Genomic DNA, 5,669 nt, shown 5'->3' with positions numbered 1-5,669 from the left:
AAAAGATAGTTATATTTGAATTCTCGTTCCGTTTCCTCAATAATCCTATACGTATATTTAGGGTACTATACACAGCTTCTAGAAGTATTTACTATTGGTATATACCAATAGAAATCTTCAATTATTGGAATAATATGTCATTCATGACATAATAAATTTTAACTTATCTTAGATATTTTCACTAAAAACCAAATTTTCAAGCCTATAAATAAGCACCATTTCTAACTCATTTTTACACATTCATTTTCCAAATTTTACTTCCAATTTTCACACACACTTGCAAGAACTCTCTCAACTTTTATTTTACTACTTCTTTCCAGCAACTTTACATTTTAAACTTGAGGTAAAAACTCTACTTCAACTCTTTTTCAATTCATATATTTATAGCTATATATATAAGAGTTTATAAACTAGAACATAGTTTGAATGATTTCAAACTTGTTCGCAAACTAAATAGATCCTTCTAACTTAACTTTTAAAATACTTCAAGACCTGTAATATAACTTAAAAATATGCTAATTTAACAAGGTATAACTTAGTTTTTCAAAGAACACCTTAAAAACTGTTTTTATGACGTCGGAGTGCAACCGGGGGCTGTTTTGGGTTGGATAATTAAAAACCATCTTAAACTTTGAATTGGAGGTTTATTTTCTGAAAAAATGATTTTTACTATGAATATGATAACACATAAAAATTTCATGATTTAACTCAAAGTATAAGTATTTTTAGAAAAATAATCATTTAAGGTTGTTTACATGATGGAAAATGATTAACTTCATAAGTTTCACTAAAGTTTGACCTATGCCGTGTGATTTTGAATACAAACTAAGGTATTTACAGTTCATAGTCTTAAAGAGGGACTCGATCCAAGGAGATGACAAGTTGAATCAACGAAAACGGAGTTGTAACGAAGAAACTATGACCGAAACAAAATCGGATATCCAAGACTAGTTTAGCCACGAAAATAATTGGGAAAAATTAAATAAATCACATCTTTTTAAGTTAACATGATATTTTATATATATGTACTTATAATTCAAATTTATATGGTTCAGGATCACCCGTAAACAACACGAGAAGATTAATCATAAGATCCCATGATTGTACGCAACACGTCATTTGACAACACCGGTACTTTATGTACGCAACACGTCATTTGACAACACCGGTACCGTGGGTCAAGATTAATCTCGACCAATACATATACGATGGGGTTTTATTTATTTCGTTGGGGGTTTTATTTATTTCATTGCGGGTATACTAAACATCTAAAAATGAACCATTAAAATTGAATTACTAACAACGAACTGCTAACTACGGACTAAGGAATTATTCAAAGTATTAAAAGTATAACAAGTATATATATGTGACGTTTGTTTAAAAAGAAAAGGTATTGATATATTATATATGGATAGGTTCGTGATATCAACCGGAGACCAAGTCAAATTATATATATATCTTCAAGACGAAAGTGAGTATATAGTCCCACTTTTAAACTCTAAATATTTCGGGATGAGAATACATGTATTTTATGTTTTACGTTATGGACACAAGTAACTGAAAAATATATTCTACGTTGAGTTGTACCACTGGCATACTTCCCTGTAGCTTGGTAACTGTTATTTACAGCTGTATTGTAAACGCGAATCCTGTTGATAGATCTATCGGGCCTGACAACCCCAACCGGACTGGACGACCAGTATTCAACGGTTGCACAGTACTTCGTTTCGTGACTACACTTGGTACGGTGTAGTAAGATTTCATAATAAAGGGAATATGCGACGTGATTAAATGTTAAGTATGGTTACCAAGTGCTCAACCACTTAGAATATTTTTATTAAAATGTTTATATATGAAATCTTGTGGTCTATATTTATATCGCTGCCGGCATTAAACCTATATCTCACCAACTTTATGTTGACGTTTTAAACATGTCTATTCTCAGGTGATAATTAGAAGCTTCCGTTGCATCATGTTGAATCTAAGCAGGATCTTGCGTACGCATATTTGTGTCAAAAATAAGACTGCATAACCAAGAACTTGTGTTGTAAAATATGCTAGAAATCGGGTTGTTATTATCATTTGTAAAGTTTGTAAGTCGAAGATTATCGCTAAACGATAATCATCTTTATTTTGTCCAAAGCTTGTATCAAAAATAAGGATCATGGTTTGTAATGTATAATATATGCAGTTTTTCTTTAAAAAAAATGTCGCATATAGAGGTCAATACCTCGCAATGAAATCATACGTTATCTAACACGTTCTTATGGTTAAGGACGGGTTATGACATGTGGTATCAGAGCGGTGGTCTTAGCGAACCAGGTTTGCATTAGTGTGTCTAACTGATAAGTCGTTAGGATACATTAGTAAGTCTGGACTTTGACCGGGTTTGATTTAAAAACCATTGCTTATCATTGTTGGTTAAAATTTATATGTAAATATTATGTAGTACTAATGGGTTAGTTGTTGTGTGATAGATGTCGGGCTCAAAACTTGTCATCACGTTCAGCGACTCCGAACCAGAATCTTCAGATGGTGTTCCAGTCATTAACCTATCCGATGACGAAAATAATATCTTTGGGGAAGACTCACAAATTCCGGATGAACCGACTATAGAGAACCCGGAAAGTGAACCCGAGGAGGAAAGTGAACCCGAGGAGGAAAGTGAACCCGAGGAGGAAAGTGAACCCGAGGAGGAAAGTGAACCCGAGGAAGAAATACAGGAAATTACAAAAGACGAGTTCGAACTAGGAAAGAAACGAAAGGCTAATGAATTAGAAAATTCAAATCCCGAGTTTAGTAAGGATGATGTGGCACCAACTCCACTAGACACTACCACCCCTATTCCCGCTATTCCTATTCGTTCTATCCCGGCATCCAGTTCTTTAGTCCCACAGCCAAAATATAGGCAGACAGCCAGGATAAGAGTTAAGCGATTCTTTGAACCTAAACGTCCTAGAAAATAGACCAAACGATGCGCTGCCGTATTAAACCATGGGATCATATAATGTTTTGTATAATATTATTAGTGTGGTTTGTTTAATGTTCGATGTAAGATAAGCATATGTAAAATAGTGAAGTGTGAAATGCAATAATTTTCCATGGTTAAGTATTATTTAGATGGTAGTAATTGATTCTGTACTAAGCTATTAAGTATGGACATTAACGGGTAGGTACTACCCTAGATATAATTATAAAACGCTAATAAGAAGAAAAGGCTTTTATAATAATATCTGGTTCATATTATTAATAAGCTATAATGTACTGTAAATATACACTACATCTATAATATTCCATGTGAATAATTATTTTCTTTTCATTCTTATAGAAGAATATGGCGCGATTGAACCGAATGACGGAACAAGAAATCCAGGAACTCATCAATCAGCGAGTGAACGACAGAATGTTATGGGTCGAGGCTGCAAGAGGTGCTGCAGTTAACCCAAATCCTCGTGTGGGGTGCACTTACAAAACTTTTCAAGCTTGCAAGCCCTCATCATTCAGTGGAACAGAAGGACCGATCGGTTTAACCCGGTGGATAGAAAAGATGGAAACTGTGTTCAAAATCAGTGGTTGTGTTGAAAAGGACATGACCAAATACGCATCGTGCACTTTACAAGATAGTGCACTCACGTGGTGGAAAAATTATGTGAAGGCTGTAGGAGGAGATGTAGCTTATGATACTCTGTGGGAAGAATTCAAAACAATGTTAATCAATGAATATTGTCCAAGGAACGAGGTTAGGAAGTTGGAAGATGAGTTACGAAGTCTGAAGGTTATTGGTACTGAAATCACCAACTACAATCAGCGATTCATGGAATTAGTTTTGCTATGTCCTGAATTGGTTCCAACCGAAGAACGGAAGATTGAAATGTACAAAGATGGTTTGCCCAAAAAGGTCAAGGCAAATGTTACAGCATCGAAACCTAAGACAATTCATGAAGCTATAACCATGGCAAACGAGCTAATGGATCAGGTCATTTTGGATAAGAAAGCATTCAATACTGATGTGAAGGTATCAGGTAACAAGAGAAAGTGGAATGGAAGCTATGATCGAGGTAATCAACAACAAACTTTTAAGAAACAAGAAACCCCGAAAGGTGCGGGTAGTGGTTCAGGTTTTGGTTACAAAGGACAAAGTCCTTTATGCAACCGATGTCACAAACATCACTTTGGTTACTGTAGTGTGGTATGCAACAAATGTAATCGACAGGGTCATCTTGCTGAAGATTGTAGGGCTCTCGTTACGAATACAAATGGTGCCAAGACTCCTGCCACCAACGCAAATAGAACTGCTTTGGCTACCATTACTTGTTTTGGGTGTGGAAAACAAGGCCACTATAAGAGCCAGTGCCCGAATCCAGAGAAGAATATCGGACCTGCACGTGGAAGAGCATTTGTTATTAATGCTAAAGAGGCATGTGAAGACCCGGAGCTTGTTACGGGTACGTTTACCATTAATAACTTATCCGCATCTATTATATTTGATACTGGTGCTGATAGAAGTTACGTGTGTAGAGACTTTCACGCTAAATTGAATTGTTCATCATTACCTCTCGATGCTAAGTACATGATTGAGTTAGCTAATGGTAAACTAATTAAAGCCGATAAAATTTGCCGTGATTGTAAAATAAATTTAGCCGGAGAAACGTTTAAAATTGACTTGATACCCGTAGAATTAGGAAGTTTTGATGTAATAGTTGGCATGGACTGGATGTCCAAAATAGGAGCTGAAGTTGTGTGCGCCAAGAAGGCAATTCGCATTCCTCGTAAGGATAGAATGCCGGTGATGATTTATGGAGAGAAGGGTAACTCAAAGCTAAAACTCATTAGTTATTTGAAAGCTCAAAAGTGCTTGAAGAAAGGGTGCTATGCTATCTTAGCACATGTTAATAAAGTCGAAAAGAAAGAAAAAGAGAAGTGCATCAATGACGTGCCTGTGGCAAGAGATTTTCCTGAAGTATTTCCGGAAGAGTTGCCGGGATTACCTCCATTTAGATCTGTAGAATTTCAAATAGATTTAGTACCAGGAGCTGCACCAGTTGCCCGTGCTCCATATAGACTTGCACCGTCCGAGTTAAAAGAACTTCAAAGTCAGTTAAAAGAATTACTAGACCGTGGATTCATACGACCAAGTACTTCACCGTGGGGAGCTCCAATTTTGTTCGTCAAGAAGAAAGACGGATCTTTCCGAATGTGTATAGATTATCGTGAATTAAATAAGTTAACTATCAAGAATCGGTATCCACTACCGAGAATTGACGACTTATTTGATCAACTCCAAGGATCATGTGTGTACTCGAAAATTGACCTAAGATCGGGCTATCATCAATTACGTGTCAAAGAAGAAGATATACCGAAAACTGCTTTTCGGACACGCTACGGTCATTACGAATTTTTGGTCATGCCGTTTGGATTGACGAATGCGGCAGCTGTATTCATGGACCTCATGAATCGAGTTTGTAGTCCATATTTAGATAAGTTTGTTATCGTTTTCATTGATGATATTCTTATCTATTCCAAGAGTGAGCAAGAGCATGAGCAGCATTTAAGGTTGATATTAGAGTTGTTGAGAAAAGAACAGCTATATGCTAAATTTTCTAAATGTGCTTTCTGGTTGAAAGAAGTGCAATTTCTTGGCCACGTTGTTAGTAGCAAAGGAATTCAGG

Source organism: Rutidosis leptorrhynchoides, chromosome 8, assembly GCF_046630445.1.
Source record: "Rutidosis leptorrhynchoides isolate AG116_Rl617_1_P2 chromosome 8, CSIRO_AGI_Rlap_v1, whole genome shotgun sequence".
NCBI classification, from domain to species: domain Eukaryota; kingdom Viridiplantae; phylum Streptophyta; class Magnoliopsida; order Asterales; family Asteraceae; genus Rutidosis; species Rutidosis leptorrhynchoides.
Note: the sequence above shows the minus strand (reverse complement) of the source record.